Raw genomic sequence first — 19639 nt, forward strand, 5'->3', positions numbered from 1 at the left:
TGACCTCATTTTTATGTCACATGAGCTCATCAGAGGTAAACCATGATCATCTGGACCCCCACAGAGCTTGTGAGGAACAACATGAGACCACAGGAAGCCACAGAATCTGGGCTCGATTTGTCCTGTTTCCTAGCCTTTCTCATGGAAAATATGTTCAGAGATGAGATAAAGGAAGAAAGGGAGGGAGGGAGAAAGTGACAGAAAGAAAGGAAGAAAGACACAAGAGTTTTAACTTTTTGAGTACAAAAAAAAATGTGAAAGAGAAGCTATGGCACCTCATTTTAATGCAGAGCAGAATACGAGTGACCAAGTTTTGTTTTGTTTTTTTCAACATGGCAAAAAAAAAAAAAAATTCTACTGAAACTTCCCTGGAAATCCAGTGGTTAACACTCCACACTTCCAAGGCAGGGGCACAGGTTTAATATCTAGTCAGGGAACTAAGATACCACATGCCACATGGCACAGACAAAACAAAATTCTACCAACGCTTGATGTGGGAGACTTAGGAGTGATCATGGAGCATCTTAGTCCATGTTAAACAAAGTACTGAAAACCTTTTTTTCTTCGAGCAGGCGAGGAGTACATTAAGACCCAACGAGTTGATAAAAATATCTATCCTAAAGGTGAACGACTAAAGATAGGTCGTTAAGGTGATAGGGCAGTCACATTTATGTGTTGCACGTCTTGCAGATGTGAGGAAGTTGCACTTGAGAGCTTGTGTTCCTAGTAAACACTTCAGTTCAGTTCAGTTCAGTCGCTCCATCGTGTCCGACTCTTTGTGACCTCATGAATCGCAGCATGCCAGGCCTCCCTGTCCATCACCAACTCCCGGAGTTCACTCAGACTCCCGTCCATAGAGTCAGTGATGCCATCCAGCCACCTCATCCTCTGTCGTCCCCTTCTCCTCCTGCCCCCAATCCCTCCCAGCATCAGAGTCTTTTCCAATGAGTCAACTCTTCGCATGAGGTGGCCAAAGTAAACACTTAGACCTTCACAAATTAGGGACAGAAGTCACAGTGGACATGGAGCGGAAAGAGAGGGAGGTGGAGGAAAACTTCCATTTCTTCATCTCTTAAAGGAACAAGAGTAAAACCAGACGGTCACTGATGAGTTTGCCACTAGGTGAGTTTGTGCCACCAGATTGGAATGTACACTTTACTACCTTTCCGGATGGCTCCGTGTCAAGGATGCGTCTGATAATGAAGATACACGTCAAGGAAGATCACTTCCTTGACAGAATCCTTATCCTAGGAGGATATTTGGTAATGATCTTTTGGAAATGATAGTTTGCACTGTATTTATTACTCTCCCACCACCCACCCTGTGCATCCAAATGTATCAATATGAACAGTGTTTCTTTTGATTGACATAACTAGTCTTGAAAATCTGTAATTCAACTTGCTCCTGACTTGGATTCTTCTCTGTTCAAGCTGCCCTAGAGATGACCAGGAGTCCCTTGTGGCCTAAGGTCTAAGGTCACTGACTGGCCCAGTTTAGGATGATATTATACTGTATTGTCAATGTCAACTGCATTGGGAAAAGCTAATAAATCCTGGCCTTCCATGTGTCTGGTACCACCCTTAGGAAGGCCAAATCAGTCCTTTGATCCATAAACTGTTATGATTTGTGCAATGTATTTTTCTGAAATCAACAAACTGCAACTGATTGAACTGGGAATGAACACAGGGGTCAAAGGCAACCATACATGCACTGGACATGAAGGATGCTGGCTGCTTCTGAGCTGCTCCCCTGCTAATTCTGCCAAGTAGTTCAATATGCATATTCAATGTGCATATAAAATAATGCAAACTGGCCTCTTTGAATTGTCTTTCGAAAAAAAAACCAGTCAGACAAATTAAGAGATGATGGATCACTTTCACAGGTCTCGGTACAGAGCAATGGACAATTGTTTGGAGCATTTTTCTGCTCCTCTCTGGAGCCTGTGGCATAATCCCATGGTGACCCAGCAGGGTTGTGGCCGATATGATGACTTGACTTGCCATGCTATTCCCCCACACCCCTGCATTTTTGTGATAAACTGAAGGTCGGCTACGCCTGAGGAGTACTACATAGAAACCTGCAGTTAGCAACGTTTCCATTTGGATCCCGTAGGGTTCTTTTGGTTGTTGTCAGGGCTCATCAGCATAAACATGAAGTTGTTTTGATTTGCTACTGTCTCTCCTCTATCAGAAAACTGTTATTAGGAAAATTGCATTAATTAGCAACAGCTGAAGGGAGGACCAGCTATTTTGGAGCTGCAGCTGCAAGTCTTTTTGCAATCCGACTATTGCCTAAATTTTAACAATTAACAGAATAAATAGTCTCTGAATGTATTTAATCATGTTAATTTTGTTTTCCTCTATTTGTATTACTGTTTAGGCCTCTTATTTAATGTACATTAAAAATTCTAATACCATTAGCATGCTTTAAAGCATAACCTCAGCTATCCTAATCTTGTATGATTTACTAGAAGTGATATGTTGTTTAGCTTAATGCTAATTTTTAACTTTATGAGGAAAAATTAAGAATTAATTAAATCTTACCCCAAAAGTTGGCCTGTTGAATAAGATATTTGCTTGAACTGAAAGTCTTGTTTCATAGCCATTTTAGGTAAGAGAATAGGATGGATAGATGGAAGGATAGATTGATGGATGATGGAAGGAGAGAAGGAAGACTAAATGGATAGAATAGAGTGAGAGAGACAGGATAACAGACACACCCATACATAAAGAACTGGGTTTAAACCTTCTAAATGCTAATCCCACTTATTCATTTATTTTCATTATAATCAGCATGGTAAAGACACAGTATAACAGAAAGACGTTTATAGTCAAGCAGGTCAGGTTATTTTCTGGATCTATCTCTTTACTGTGACCTAGGTGAATTACAGCCCTGAGATCCAGTTTTCTGCCCTACAAATTAGGGTTAATATCTACCCTTGTGAGAATTAATGAGTTCAGCCAGTATGGAAAGTTTCTGGCATGAAGTAAAAGCTTGAAAAATATGGTCTTCCTTTCTTCTACTTTAAACCTTATGTTGCTATTTAACTTCTCATGTACTTGTTCCTTTTCTACCCAACTAGAGAGTTAATGAAATCCTTATTAAGTAGAGACCTTTTTTTGCTCATCCCTGAAACTACCCACAGGGCACTGCATAGTGACTAGGGCCCACTGGATGTTGGTACCTATTCTCCAATGTTAGCGCACAGCCTAGATTTTTATCAGCTTGTATAACAATGACTAACATCTACTGAGTGCTGACTGTGTGCCAGGTACTCCACAGTAGCATTTTATAGACTTCAAGTGTTCTCAGCCCTGGTTACTCTTTAAAGTCATTTGGGGGAGCTTTTAAAAACTGTTGACACCCTGATTCCATCCTAGTCCAAGGAGATCAGATTTCGAGGAGAGGGAGGGTGCAGAACACAGGTGATTTTACAAAGCTGCTCGGATGACGACTCCATTTTGCAGCCAGGGTTGAGAATCACTGATACATTATCTGGTTTAATTCTTCCACCTATGAGGTAGGTACTATTATTATCTCCTTTGCAGTAAAAAGCCAAGGTAGAGAGGGACCAAGTACTTGCACATGTTTATACAACTCTTAAGCAGTGGAGTCAGGATTGGAAACCCAGTGAGGTTGACTCCACAACCCATAGCTCTCTCCCAACTCCTGTTTACAAGGAAATCTCAAGCCAAAACTATGGGGCAAAGATAGAATACATAAGCGTCCTAAGTGTTATACGGTGATTCTGATCATCAGAATGGGTTAAAAATGGGTGTAAACACAGAAAATCTTTTCTATTTCAAAAGTGGAGAACAGGTTCCTATCTTGACTTTTACACTCAGAGTCTCTGTGACCCATTTCAAATCACATTACCTCTGTGAGCCTTAACCTTCCACCGTGAAAAGGATGTTACCTTTCCAAGAGTACTGAGAAGGTGCTCTGATGATCTTCCCAACCCAGGGATAGAACCTGGGTCTCCTGCATTGTAGGCAGATGCTTTACCATCTGAGCCACCCTAAACTATTTTAAAATTGAAAAGAGATACTTCCCACCCCCTAGCTCCTTACCCTCATTTTATAGGAAAGACACCAGGTTCAGATTGGGTAGAGCCAAGACTCCAACCTTGACCTGTCTGAGCCCAGAGCCCCTCTGCAACAGGCAAACTGCCTAATATAATATAATCAGTTGAGAACCAGCTTGAAAAATGTTATTAGCAACAGAATCTGTGGGGATTGTGGAGGTGTGTGAAAGTTAGGCCTTTCCATAAAGAGCTAGTTTTGAGATGGCCATGGTAGCGGCTACTGGGGGGTGAGTTCTCCCCTCCCACACTAACCCCCTCACCTCACCAGCCTCAGCCAGTAACCCTTGGCTGTGTTCTGGGGCTCAAGTGAACATAGAAAGGCAGCGTGTTCCAAAGACAGCCTGGCATTGAAGGGTTTCAGGTAAAATCCTCCAGCCAGTCCCTCAGCGTTTGTCTCTCTTCTTCCCTCCCCGATACCTGGCACAAGCCCAGCACATAGTAGGTGCTCATGAAATGTTTGTCCATTGAATGATTGATCCCTGGGCGGGGGGCAGTAGTGGGAGGTGGAGGGCAATGAAAGATACTCTGACCCTCCTTCCCTCTGAGGCCAAGTGCCACCTACAGAATCACATACAAACGGGCCTTTTATACCTTGGTCTCACTCAGTCATGGTTTCCATCCTAAACCACTCATCTTGACTCATCTTTGTCTTGTTTCCTCCCTTGTGACTGCCTTTTCCAGTGGGGACCTTTGGGCCTGATCCTCAGCAGCCCCCCTCCTTTTTTTTTTATTTGACCCCTCCTGCCCTCCTCTACTATGAGCTGCTCTGGCTCTGCTGCCATGCAGGGTACAACCATCAGCTGGTCCAGCCCAGGGTCCAGGTTTACCTGGCCCCATGGTAGGTTTCACAAGGCTGCTGACCATACAGGCGTGGGAAGGCAGCAAGTAGGGTGAGAGGGGAGTGGACCTGAGTGGGTAAGATGCATCCATAGACCAGAGTTCATAAGCCTCTCCCCTGTTCACCCTCCCCAGTTAGAAAACTAATAAGGCTCACAAGCCCCGTTTATAAAAGACAGTCCTCACAAGAATTCAGCCTCAGTAAAGAGCTACTCACACACTGTGGCAGAGACTTAAATGTAAGGCCAGAAACTATAAAGCTCTTATAGGAAAACACAGGCCGTATACTCTTTGATATAAATCACAGCAAGATTCTTTCTGACTCACCACCTAGATTAACGGAAATAAAAACAAAAATAAACAAATGGGACCTAGCTTGTGCACAGCAAAGGAAATTATAAACAAGATGAAAAGACAACCCTAGGAATAGGAGAAAATAATTGCAAATGAAGCAACTGACAAAGGGTTAATCTCCAAAATATATAAACAGTTCATACAGCTCAATATCAGAAAAAAAACCACCCGATCAAAAAATGGGCAGAAGACTGAAACATACATTTCTCCAAAGAAGACCTATAAATGACAATAAACACATGAAAAGATGCTCAACATCACTTGTTATTAGAGAAATGCAAATCAAAACTACTAAGAGATATTACCTCATGCTAGTCAGAATGGTCATCATCAAAAAATCTACAAATAATAAATGCTGGAGAGAACGTGGAGATAAGGAAACCCTCCTGCACTGTTGGTGGGAATGTATTAATAAACTGACATAGCCATATATATATCAATAACCTCAGATATGCAGATGACACCACCCTTATGGCAGAAAGTGAAGAGGAACTCAAAAGCCTCTTGATGAAAGTGAAAGAGGAGAGTGAAAAAGTGGGCTTAAAGCTCAACATTCAGAAAACGAAGATCATGGCATCTGGTCCCATCACTTCATGGGAAATAGATGGGGAAAGTGTGGAAACAGTGTCAGACTTTATTTTTCTGGGCTCCAAAATGACTGCAGATGGTGACTGCAGCCATGAAAATAAAAGACGCTTACTCCTTGGAAGGAAAGTTATGACCAACCTAGAAAGCATATTGAAAAGCAGAGACATTACTTTGCCAACAAAGGTCCGTCTAGTCAAGGCTATGGTTTTTCCAGTGGTCATGTATGGATGTGAGAGTTGGACTGTGAAGAAAGCTGAGTGCCGAAGAATTGATGCTTTTGAATTGTGGTGTTGGAGAAGACTCTTGAGAGTCCCTTGGACTGCAAGGAGATCCAACCAGTCCATTCTAAAGGAGATCGGCCCTGGGTGTTCTTTGGAAGGAATGATGCTAAAGCTGAAACTCTAGTACTTTGGCCACTTCATGCGAAGAGTTGACTCACTGGAAAAGACTCTGATGCTGGGAGGGATTGGGGGCAGGAGGAGAAGGGGACGACAGAGGATGAGATGGCTGGATGGCATCACCGACACGATGGACGTGAGTCTGAGTGAACTCTGGGAATTGGTGATGGACAGGGAGGCCTGGCGTGCTGCAATTCATGGGGTTGCAAAGAGTCAGACACGACTGAGCGACTGATCTGAATATATGTATATATTATATATATATATATGCATATATATAAAATCTATGTACATATATATGTATATATGTATATTATATATACTGTATATACATTATATATATTGCATATATATAACATATATTATAATATATGTTATATAATATATTATATATATAATATATATATTATATGTTATATATATATAATATATATAATATATGTTATATATTATATTATATATATTATACATATATATAATTATGTATAATATATTTCTCAGGGTATATGCCAAGCAGTAGGATTGCTGGGTCACATGATAGATATTTTCCCCAGATTTCTTTTTCTAAGGAATCTCTTCATGTGACCCAGCAATCCTACTGCTTGGCATATACCCTGAGAAAACCACAATTGTAAAAGACACACATACCCCAGTGTTCACTGCAGTAATATTTGCAATAGCCAGGACATGGAAGCAACTTGATGCCCATAAATAAAGAAGTTTGGTACATTTATATAATGGACTATTACTCAGCCATAAAATGAACAAATTTGAGTCAGTTGTAGTGAGATGGATAAACCTAGAGCCTCTGAGACAGAGTGAAGTAAGTCAGAAAGAGAAAAGAAGCATCGGATATTAAGACATATAGAGAGAATCTAGGAAAATGGTACTGATGAACCTGGTAGAGAGTGGACTGTAGACACAGCAGGGGAGGGTAGGGTAGGATGAACTGAGAAAGTAGCACTGACATAATACACTATCATATGTAAAACATAGTGGGAAGTTGCTAAATAACCCAGGGATCTCAGCCTGGCACTCTGATGACCTAGAGGAGTTGGGGAGAGGTGGGAGATGTAGGAGGGAAGGGATATATATATATATATATATATATATTTATATATAATTATGACTGATTTGTGTTGTTCTACAGCAGAAATCAACACAAAATTCTAAGCAGCTTTCCACCAATTAAAACATAATAAAAATTTTTAAAAAGGAAAATAAAAGCTTGGGCTGCAGAGTTAGACTGTCTGGGATTCAAATGCCAGTGTCACTACTTATGATGTTGGGCAAGTTGAGCCTTAGCTTCCTCGCCATAAAATGGGAGAGTGGTATTTTCTTTGTATACAGAGTTTCTGGCATACATTTCGGCTATTATTATTACTGTCATTAAAAAAATTAGAGCAACACTCAGCTGAATGCTCAAAGGAGGGATGTTTTGGGAAAAAGAAAGGAAGGAAGGAGAGAAAGAAAGAAAGACAAGCAGGATAAAGAAAAGAAGAAAAGCAAAGAAAAACAATCACATTTCTTGAGTGCCAGCCACCTCTGACCCAGGCACACTTCTTCCTACTCCGCCATCAGGACCACATTCAGGTTCTCAAACGCCCCTTGCTTTACCTGGCCTCAGGACACTCCCACACAAGTTTCCTCTGCTCTGGTTTTGTGTCAGCTCACAAGTTGATCTCTTTGGACCTTCTGCACCACCTCAGACTAGGCTGGATTCTCTCCCTTTCAGCCCTGTGCTCTTCCCATGCGTGCTGCCCAGTGATGGGTCCATCCATTCCCCGTGACCCCTGCCACCACAAGCAAAGCTGTGCTCTGCATCCTTGGCGCCTGGCATGGTTCCTCCGAGGAATCTGTGCCGCTACTGTGAAGAAGTCAAGGAATAAAAGGATACCCCAGCCTCTCAGACCTAACAAGTCCTGGCCAGTCTTCTTGATTGAGCCCAATCAATGTCTTCTCTAATGGCAGAAAGCAAAAAAGAACTAAAGAGTCTCTTGATAAAAAGTGAAAGAGGACAGTGAAAAAATCTGGCTTAAAACTCAACATTCAAAAAACTAAGATCATGACATCCAGCGACAGAGGATGAGATGGTTGGATGGCGTCATCGACTCAGTGGACATAAGTTTGAGCGAACTCTGGGAGACAGTGAAGGAACAGGGAAGCCTGGCGTGCTGCAGCCCATGAGGTCACAAAGAGTTGGACAAAATTGAGCGACTGAACAACATCTTCTCATCCTCACCTTAGTCCAACCTTCTGGGAGGAAGAAACCAGGAAGAAAATGGAAAAAGAAGAAAGAAGAGAAGGAAAGGTACAAAGGCAGTTCTCTTTCCTTTAGCTCCTGCTGCCTTTGAGCTGAGTCTGTTTAATTTGAAACTATTTCAACCTTAAAAAAAAAAAATCCAAAACAGTACAAAGAACTTTTTTCCCCTGAAGCATTTGAAAGTAAGTGGTTGACATGATATCCAATCACCTTGAGTACTTTCATGTTTTCCCTGTAAATAAAGATATTCTCTTATGTAACCACAATGTAACAGTAAGACTCAGGAAGTTAACATTAATACACCTAATCCTCAAACCCTATTCAAGTTTTGACAATTGTTCTTCTATGCCCAGAAGGTCTTATGCAGAATCACAGCACTGCCCTTGGATTATATTTACTATGCCTTCTTCAATCTGGAGCAGTTCCTCAGGGTTTCCTTGACTTCTTTGACTTTGAAAGTTCTGAAGATTACATGTAAAGGTTGTGCACCTGGAGCAGGAATATCACAGAAATGATGCTGTGTTCTTCTCACTGCATCCTGTCGGGAGCACGAAATTTAAATTCAGATTTGTCCCATTACAGGTGTCTGCTGAACTCCTCCATTCTAACACTCCTGGCTTTCTCTTCGTAAGTTAATATTTTGAGGGCAGGTATTTTGAGATTATATAAACATCCTGTTCTTTATCAGACTTTCCAATTATGCATTCATTTATTTAGCTAGCATAGGTCTGCATTTATCTCACTGGTCCTCTAATTTCTCATTTTATTTAATGGGTTGTAAGCTGTTACTACCACAACTCTACGGGAACTAGGCTACTGTATATTTGTGCTTGGTCTTCCTCTTGTCTCAGTGTTATATTTTCATTTTTATTTTCCCAGACTTGATTTTTTAAAACTTTAACATGACTATTTTGTTTTATGTTTTTCTTAACGCTGCTTCTTAGTCTTTATGGAAATTGGCAAGAAGCAAAGGGAAATGAGATTCAGTGAGACTGAAACTTAACAGTTTTTAAGTTCAAAAAACCATTTATAATTTTTGTCCTAAATGCCAGAAACTGGAATTCACTTCTAGGGGTGAACCACTTCTTTTGTCTTAGAGACATTTTTGTGATAATCTTCACTGTATTACAAATGTAAAGCAATAATAATGACAATGATAGTAATATAGCCTTGTACAGAGTTGCTTCTGGGCCAGACACTGTTCTAAACACTTCATATATATTAAGTTATCTAACCCTCAAGCAATCCTATAAGGCAGATACTATTATTATCCCCGCTGGACAGGAGAGGCATCTGAAGTATGCAGAGTTTAACGACTTGCCTGATGTCATTTCTAAGAGGTGGAGTCAGGACTCAGTTTCAGACTGTCTGACCTGAAACCATCTTCATAACTACAATGTCAAATGAACTAAACCAGAGGGAAATTGGGTCTGGATTTGGGTCAAGTGGGACTCATACGGGGCACTCTCTTGAGGGGGAACTAAATTGGCTCTTGATGTTGGGAAGAGAGCCTGATGCCCACCAAGTGTTAGAGCAGTGAAACCCCAAGGATGATCTTGGGCTTCTGGGCCCTGAGAACAGCTAAATCTATAAGCCAGTGACATAGGGCCTCTGTGTTACGATTCTCGTCTCTGACTCCCCAGGCTTTTAACAACATCTTACTACCACTGTTGCTTAGCCTTAGCTGGGATGTGAGGTATTGAGGGATGGGCTCCATGAGTGGAGGAAAGGCAGGGAAGCAGTGGCTGGAGGAGTCTAGACTCAGGTAACCAAGTGGCAAGCAACAGGTCAGAGCTTTTGATACCATAATAATTGTCCTAAAGAAAGTGAAAGTCGCTTAGTTGTGCCTGACTCTTTGCAACCCCATGAACTATACAGTCCATGGAATTCTCCAGGCCAGAATATTGGAGTGGGTAGCCTTCCCTTCTCCAGGGGATCTTCCCAACCCAGGAATCGAGCCCAGGTCTCCCTCATTGCAGGTGGATTCTTTACCAGCTGAGCCACAAGGGAAGCTCAAGAATACTAGAGTGAGTAGCCTATCTCTTCTCCAGTGGATCTCCCTGACCTAGGAATCAAAAGGAGGTCTCCTGCATTGCAGGTGGATTCTCTACCAACTGAGCTATTAGGGGAGCCCAATAATTGTTCTAGTTCAGTTCAGTTGCTCAGTCATGTTCGACTCTTTGCAACCCCATGAATTGCAGCATGCCAGGCCTCCCTGTCCATCACCAACTCTCGGAGTTCACTCAAACTCACATCCATTGAGTCAGTGATGCCATCCAGCCATCTCATTCTCTGTCATCCCCTTCTCCTCCTGCCCCCAATTCCTCCCAGCATCAGAGTCTTTTCCAATGAGTCAACTCTTTACATGAGGTGGCCAAAGTACTGGAGTTTCAGCTTTAGCATCATTCCTTCCAAAGAACACCCAGGACTGATCTCCTTTAGAATGGACTGGTTGGATTTCCTGATTCCCTCAAATTCTTGGGTGGTCAACCTGGCAGAAACTTAATCTTTCTATGTGTGTGCGTGTGTGTTAGTCACTGAGTTGTGTCTGACTCTTTGTGACCCCATGGACTTTAGCCCACAAGGCTCCTCTGCCCATGGGATTCTCCAGGGAAGAATATGGGAGTGAGTTGCCATTCCCTTCTCCAGCGGATCTTCCTGACCAGAGATTGAACCTGGGTCTCCTGCATTGCAGGCAGATTCTTTACCATCTGAGCCGCCAGGGATTTGTTCCTGATTAATCATCTGCAAACAATATTTTCCATTTAAAGAAATGGGGGTCACCCTTTGAGGAGTCAGACTTGGCCCTCAGGGAGCACATCTCTGGTTCTGTTGAGAGCATCCTGTTATTTCGAGCAGTACTGGGTTAGGCTGTGGATCATTCTCTATCCAACCATGACTTAAGAGCTGGGATCCAGGATACCTGCCAACTTTATTGTTGGGGTGGGCTCCTCTTGTATAGCACACATCACAACTGTTGACTGAGGAAGCAGGCAAGGTGAGCCTTTCTTCTCCCCATACGGAGAAATGCAGTGAGTGTGTGATTGCATCTGAGTCCCAGCAACAGAGGCCTTGTCGGTTAGGGACCGGGGGCCTGTGACTGGACACATGATAGATGATACAGAGTAGGACCCAAACTCAAAAAAAGTGAGGGTAGAGGAATCAGATCCAGGAAGTGGGTTTGCATAGTGACACAGCTGATGTGAAGGAAGATTCTTCCCAGCGATGTGGACTGGAACAGTGGGGCCTTTTCAAGGACGTTCTGACTCATCCGATTTCTACATGGAGCCACAGATGTATTTAATTTTATACACTGAGACCGATCTGCACACTGTGAGGACGCACGAATCCAGCTGCCTGAGCCCCATAAGCATGGTAGAGATGGGAGAGTGAGTGGGAGACCCTGGCTGTCATTCCAGGGGCTCCGCTCTTGCCAGCTTCCTGGTTCCACGGCCACAAGACAGGCCTCAGCCTCGCACCTTTCATCTGGGGTTACAGCCCAGTGATGGATCACCACCACTCCTCGATTTTCTCTTGCACTCTGGAAGGCTTTTCTGGGTAGCTGGGACTGTTGTTCAGAGTCTAGGTGTGATTCCTGCAAGACAGCCTCTGACTTTAGGAAAGAAAAAAAAAAAAAAGGACTCTGGACCACATAAGATGACAGTTAACCAGTCCTGCACCCCAAACTGCAATTAGAGCAATTCTGATGTCATCGGTAATCATATCGATTTATGTTTTGAAAAGAAACCAAATGATGAATAAAATGATTTTTTCTGTTTCTGCTTTCCCTTCTCTTTCTCCTCAAAAATTGGCAATAACACTAAAGTCAAATTAAACATCTGTTTGAAAAATAAGCCCAAGTGCTGATGACAGCTGCCCTGGATTACAATGCACCACAGCTGTCAAACCCTAAATTAACAATGATTTTCATTTACGAACAGCACAGAACTAAGATATTATAGAACTTTTTCTCCTCTATTTTCCTGGCTTCCAGGGGCTGTTAAATGCAAAATGTTACGGAGATACCCAAAGAAAAATGTAGCTGAAATCAACCTACAATAATTAATCATGGAAGGAGAGGGGGTGTTCTTCTTGTTGTTTAGTTGCTAAGTCATGTCTGACTCTTCTGCAGACTCTTCTGCCTCCCCACAGACTGTAGCCCACCAGGCTTCTCTGTTCATGGGGTTTCCTAGGCAAGAATATTGGAGTGGGTTGCCATATCCTCTCCAGGGGATCATCTTGACCCAGTGATTGAATCCACGTCTCCTGCCTTGCAAGCAAATTCTTTACCACTGAGCCACCAGGAAAGCCCTTCTTTCTTCTTACTTAATCTCATTTCTTCATTGGCTTTAGTTTGGGTGTTCTTTGTAGCAATCAGGCTTGCAGGAAGGCAAATAGTTCAAGGAGAATTCTTTGATTAGTGGTTGCAAATGAATGGTGATGATCTATGGAGAAATGTCATCTTCTACAGCACAGAGGACCCTCTGCCCATTTTTCTAGAGCTGTTTGTGTCTTCAGTGGACTTCAGCCCACGCTTCTTCCAGATGACTAGGTATATGACTTTGTTACCCTGTGGTTACATGCTGGGTCTAAAAGATCTATCTAATCAAGCCATTTTGGTGACAGGATAAAATATGCCAACCTGTTTTACACTTACTTCATGAGATCTACCAAGACGGCAGAGTAGAAAGAGCCTGAGCTCACCTTCTAGCATGGGCACACCAAAATCACAACTATTTTCAGAACAACTATCAGTGAAAAAGACCAGAACATACCAGAAAAGAACTTCTACAGTTAAAGACATGAAGAAGGAGCCACAAGCAGATGGGTAGGAGGGGCAAACTCATGACAAAGCCCCGTACCCCCAGATAGGCAGATAATTATACTGGAGAACATTGACAATGCAGAGGTTCTCCCACCATTTCCACCTCCACTGTCTCGTGAGAGTTCTGAGCCCTGCAACACGCTCCCCACCCCAGGGTCCCTGCATTGAGAAGACGAGCCCCCAGAGCATTTGGCCCTGAAAGACAGTGGGGCTTGATTTCAGGAGCCCCAGGGACTGGGTGAAACAGAGACTCCAGTCCTTAAGTGTGCACACAAGATCCCATGAGCTCCAGGTCCCAGGGCAAAGGCAACTAATTTGATAGGAGCCTGGGTCAGACCTACCTGCTGGTTTTGGAGCGTCTCCTAGAAAGGGTGGAGGGACTGTGGCTCACCTTAGGGACAGAGACACTGGCAGCAGCCATTCTTGGGAGCTACTTCTATCATGTGGATGTGGGTGCTGGTTGGGGTGCTGGGTGATGCTGCTGCTGCTGCTAAGTCGCTTCAGTCGTGTCCGACTCTGTGCGACCCCAGAGATGGCAGCCCAACAGGCTCCCCCGTCCCAGGGATTCTCCAGGAAAGAACACTGGAGTGGGTTGCCATTTCCTTTTCCAATGCATGAAAGTGAAAAGTGAAAGTGAAGTCGCTCAGTACTGTCCGACTCTTAGTGACCCCAGAGACTGCAGCCTACCAAGCTCCTCCATCCATGGGATTTTCCAGGCAAGAGTACTGAAGTGGGATGCCATTGCCTTCTCCGGGTTGATGCTGGTGGTGCCTTTTTGAAATCTACCTCCAGTTCATTAGCCCAATAGCCTACAGGTGCTGAGATGCCTCAAGCCAAGCAATTAACTGGGGGAAAGGAGAGACACAGCCCCACCCATCAGCAGACAGGCTGCCTAAAGATCTCCTGAGCACACAGCTGTTTCTGAACACAGCACAGCCCTACAGAAGGCCCAGGACCTAGCTCCAGCCACCGGAGGAACCAGTCCCGGAATCCTCTGGTCCCTGGCCCTGCCCTCAGGAAGCTTGCATTAGCCTCTAGACTAGCCTCATCCACCAAGTGGCAGACACCAGAAAACCACAGTCCTGCAGTGGAGTCTGTGGACCCAGCCTATAGCAGGCTATGCCCTGGGAGGTCTGGGCTCCTGTCCTGCCCACCAGCAGGCCAATACACTTACTTTATGACCCCAAGAGACAAAGTAGGTTTGAAACCATCTCTTTGTCCTCTTCTACCCTTGTCCCAGAGTCATCACTGTCCTTCCCAGGTATGGGGTGAGGCTCAGGAGTGGAGCAACACATCTCTTGTATATTCCCTGGTTAAAAAAATAGATATGTGGATTGAAAGGTTAATGTAGGTCTTATAACATCTGGTGATTTTTCACTGTTGCATAAATGTCTCCATCTTTATTTTGTGACCATTTCATGCCAAACATGTTCACAGGGACAAACAAATTGTGGTATATACATATAATGGAAAGTTATACAGATATATAAAGGAATGAAGTACCAACACATGTTATAATATACATAAGCCTCAAAAACATTATATAAATGAAAAAAATCAGAGGCAAAAGATCACGTACTGCATGATTCCATTTATATGAGTGGAATTTACTGAGATAGGCAAATCCATAGAGACAGCATGCAGATTGGTGGTTGCCAGGGGCTGAGGAGAGGAGAATGAAGTTCACTGCTTACGGGTAAAGGGTTTTACTGTGGAGAACCAGAAACATTTTGGAGCTAGATAGAGGTGGTGGTTGTACAACACTGTGCATGTACCACATGCTGCCAAATTGATGACTTCAAAATGGTTAATTTTGCGACATGAATTTAATTCCAATTTTTTAAATGTCCCCAAGGTCTAAATGTCATGTTTTGATCTCACTGTGATCAGGATCCAAAGTACCTTGGCGAGCCCTGCTCCATCAGTGAGAGAGGAGTGGGACTGGCCTTGCTGCCTGGGTTCTGGGCTCTGGGCCCTGGTCCACGTGTACTTGTGCATCCCCCCCCACTCCCTGCCCCGAGTCGCGGTCACACCACCACCCCCTGCAGTGTGGGTTTCAGTGTTCCATCTGAGCCTCAGTTTGCTGCTGTGCCTAGAGCGGCTCTTCAGCATATACTTCCTGTTTAATTCTTCCCATTTCCTCCCTGGGAGCTGGATCCTACACGCGGGACTCCAGCTGCTGAATGAAATTCTGCCACCACTGGACTGCTCCCCTGCAACCACGCCACCACCAGCCTCCCAGCAAGCCCTGGCATCTGGATTCCACCTGTTGGGTGGTAGTCTTGGAGTATCTAGGTTTTCCTGAACCAAGCACATACTGCCTTTTAACCACAGCTTTGGTCTCTAACTGTCTGGTTCCACGGGTCTGGGGTTTCCCACCCCCTTTTCTGTTGATTCTTTGCTTCCACCCCTAGTTAGCATTGCTGAGGTCCTTCCTAGTCAGCCTCAAGGGAGAGTCACTCTATTTTATGACAAAAGAGCCCATAGTTCTTCTCAATACCTAATGCCAAAAAAAACTGTAGAGTAAGCTGCACTTCAGCCACATCAGGTCCTTCTAACCCTGCCAGCTGCCTGTAAATCATACAGAGAGTCATCACATGTGGGTTTTGTGATATTTCCTTCCAAGATAAAAAGAGTTGGTGAAGCTGAAGTTACATGAAGTTACAAAGTATTATGAGCTCTGGCTATTTCCTCCTAATACTCATCCTCCCTTCCCACTAACAAGATTCTGTCTTGCCAGGTCCCTGGGTTTGTTTTCCATTTTCTAAATGACATTTAGTTTCTTCACTTTGGAAACAGTATCCGCACACCACCCCTCAACTGGACAGGCAGTCCTCTGCCCCTGGTTTACAGGAGGGACTCTGCCCCTTCAGGCTTCACAGGCCAACTGAGGCAGAAGGCAGGGGTGTGGGGGTCAATGTAGCTTGGTGGTGATTAGTTAACAATAAGGACTTTGGAGTTGATGGAAGTGGGTTAAAAACCCAGTCCCATCACTTAACTGCTTTATTATCCTGAATACAAACTCTCTAAACCTTCGTTTTCTCATCAAGAAAATGGGAATAGTATTATGAAGACCCCACGGGGCTTTTATGAAGATTAAGTAAGATAAGGCATGCAATGCACCTAGCATAGTTCTTGGCATAAATATAAGCTACTTACACTATTATTCACACTAAGTGATGCATTGAGCATTGCTATACACCTCTTCACATCCTCTCATCCCAACTCTGACTCCATCCTCTGTTGCAGTGAGCAGCTCTGTCCATGTCAGTGGATGGTACACACCTTGTCCGTGTAGCGTACCTCTTGCTTCCTGTCCCAGAGCTTCTCTGATGCTGCAGTGCATGTTCAGAATCTGATGAATATTCACATAAGTGCAGCCCAGAATTGCAGGGCATTAATGCTTGTGGGGCTACCCTTGATGAGTGGAGAATAATGACTTTCGCCTTCATTCCAGGGCACACAGTTCTGAGATACATGTCATAAGCCTTTTCAAAAAGTCCTAGAGGATCAAGTATCATCTAGGACAGGTTAACAACATTTGATCAAATAAACCCACAACCCTCTGCCCCTCCTCCTCCCCAGAATCACTTCCCTAATAAACTGCCTGAACACAAGACTTTGTCCCAGCTGGGCTTTTAGGAGAGCCCAGGCCAGGAATTGCTTGCATTCCTAGCACTGGGGATACATTAGAGCAGGGGTCAGTACACTGTTTACTAAAAGGCTCCATTTAAAAATTATTTTAGCCTTTGTAGGCTATTTGGTCTCTATTGCAACTTCTTGATACAGCTGCTGTAGGATGAAAGCGGCCCTAAACAATACATAAATGAATGAACCTGGTTGTGCTCCAATAAGACTTCCTTTATAAAAACAGGCAGTGGGCCAGATACGGCCCACAGACTGTGGTCTGCCAACTCCTGTATTAGGACCACGAAGATGAGTACAATTGACCCCCTCCTCTGTGAAGCTCACAGCCTTGGGTGAGAGGAGGAACACCTAGAAATGGACTGCAAAGGCATCTGGAAACGTCACTAGGCGCCTTGGACCCCATGCTAAGGAATTTTGGCTTTATACTTTGGTGATGGGAACACTGAAGGTGGTCTCAGATATTATAGTAGCTGCATCTGGGAACAGGTTATTTCACTGGCAAGCAATGAAGTGCTTGTTTTTAACATTTCTGTGAAACCCTGTCCTGCCAGAGGGCTGCCTTCTCTGCTCCTCCAGCACCCTAAGTGATACTTCCATGAGCAAACTTCCCATCAGACAGCTAAGTTCCCTTATCTCATACCTTTGAGACCAGACACGTCTCAGAATTCAAAATATTTTTGGATTTCAGAAAGATAATATTTTTCATATATTTTGTAACATCCTCATTAGGGTCTGGGGCTGCAGCAAATACATTAATATTCACACTGAAAAGCTATAAGTAACTTGAATTCAGCTCAAGGCAGGCTTGGGCCCTAAAAGAGTTAGGAAAACATCTTCCTATTTTAGGACTTTTTGGATTTCAGAAACGCAGATGAAGGACTATGGACTTGATATGTGTTTCACCCCTGACTGTGACACCCTCAGAGATAGCCTCTGTGTCCTCATTGACTGCATGCAGGAGGTGCTCAATAAATGTTAGAGAGTGAGCAGACAAGAATGGCAGAACAGTGTTCATGGAGGGATTCAGGGGAAGAAGAGGCTGGTCAGTGACTCTGGTAAGGGACAGAGGGAGACTTTAGTGCTCTGATCAGGATTCTAGACTTGATCTGGAAGGTGATGGAGGGCCCCCTTCAAGTTTGATGTGTAAGTGGTGTTGCTCAGCTGTGTACGAGGACAGCAATTCTTATGCCAGTGTGAGGAAGATCACAGGGAGGAGCTAGGGGAACAGTACAATGTTCCTGCAACAGTGAGACAAGAAGTGTCCGTGAATAAGGCAGCAATTGTAAAGCTAGTGAAGGAAAGAAGAGACAGACCTCGCAGATGATGATGATGTTGGAGAGGTAGCTGCAATTGAACTTGGCCCATCTGAGATGGTAGAGTGCAGTACTCAGATCGCAGATGCTTCTGTTTAAATTCCAGCTCTGTCACTTACCCTGTGACCTTGAGCAAGTTACTTAACCTCTCGGTACCTTGGAGTCCTCCTCAGTATCCTGTTCATGGGGTTGCTCTGAGGATTAAATAAGTATTTGTAATGTACCCAGAGCAGGGCTTGGTGCTGGGCTGTTATTACTGCCTACCACCAATCATTGTTTTATGAAGTTGAACTCCCCAAATGGTTTACCAAGTGACTGTCTCCTTCAGAGTAAGGCAACCCACATCTCAGACCCTCCCAGGAGGTGACAAGTGAGTGTCGTAAATCTAGTAATAAAGCTATGGAAAGAGAGGATCACTTCAAGGAACAAACTTTTATCAGACTTAAGGGCATAGGACTTCCCTCTGATGGGGTCTGTAAACATCTATTCACAGAGGCTTTTTCTTTCAGTCAGTCACTACTTTGCTATAACAGTTTGCAGTACTGTAGCATGCCAGGGAAACTAAGTGCCGGGTCATTCATTTGCAGGGAGAAAGCTAGTAAGAATGCCTGGAAAACCTGTAATTTAGAAATGTTCAAATCTTTGCATCCAAATAAAAAAGAAACGGTGTCAGGTTTGTGCCAAAAGGAAAGTCATAATTGCTCAGTGCTTCCCTTCCCAGCCCTCCTGGGCAACGGAACATAATCAGCTAAGTGGGCTTCAGAACTGTCATCTACAGAAACTGAGCAGACTGTGCCACTTATACTACTGAGCCACCTTCTCCCAGGAATATTACCCAAACAGAGTAAGGCAAAAGCCCCTTTTTCCAAGTGAGGGCTCTGCAACAAAGTTAGCATCTCCTCTTTCATATTTCCTGAATTCTGCTGCCAGATTGAAGCATCCTTACTAACTTTTTTAGTGAACTTTCCTCCCAGCATGTCAGTCCAGAGTTTAATACTCACTAATGGCTCCCTTACTCCTTTTGAATCAAGATCAACCTCTTTATCTTGATACTGAAGAACTTCTATGATTTAGCAGTGGATCTTGGCCCACAAAGACCTTCTAATTTCACCAAGTCTGTCTGTTTACTGTCACCCAGAACTACCATATTTACTCTCCGCTCCAACTTCTCAGAGCAGTTTTCTCCCTGTCCACCCCCTTCACTTGGAAGGACCTCTTCCCTTCTGTCCATTTACCCAAACCCTACTACTTTCTTCAACATATCAACTAACCTTTCTAAGGACTTCTGGTGCTCCCATTATTACATTCTTCATGCATCTACTTTCTGAC

General features: G+C 43.7%; 1 protein-coding gene across 1 annotated transcript in view; it reads right to left on the minus strand.

Annotated features, from left to right (window-relative positions):
• SPON1 (spondin 1) overlaps nucleotides 1-19639 on the minus strand; it is a 315018-nt gene that overhangs the window by 196289 nt on the left and 99090 nt on the right.

Source organism: Bos taurus, chromosome 15, assembly GCF_002263795.3.
Source record: "Bos taurus isolate L1 Dominette 01449 registration number 42190680 breed Hereford chromosome 15, ARS-UCD2.0, whole genome shotgun sequence".
NCBI classification, from domain to species: domain Eukaryota; kingdom Metazoa; phylum Chordata; class Mammalia; order Artiodactyla; family Bovidae; genus Bos; species Bos taurus.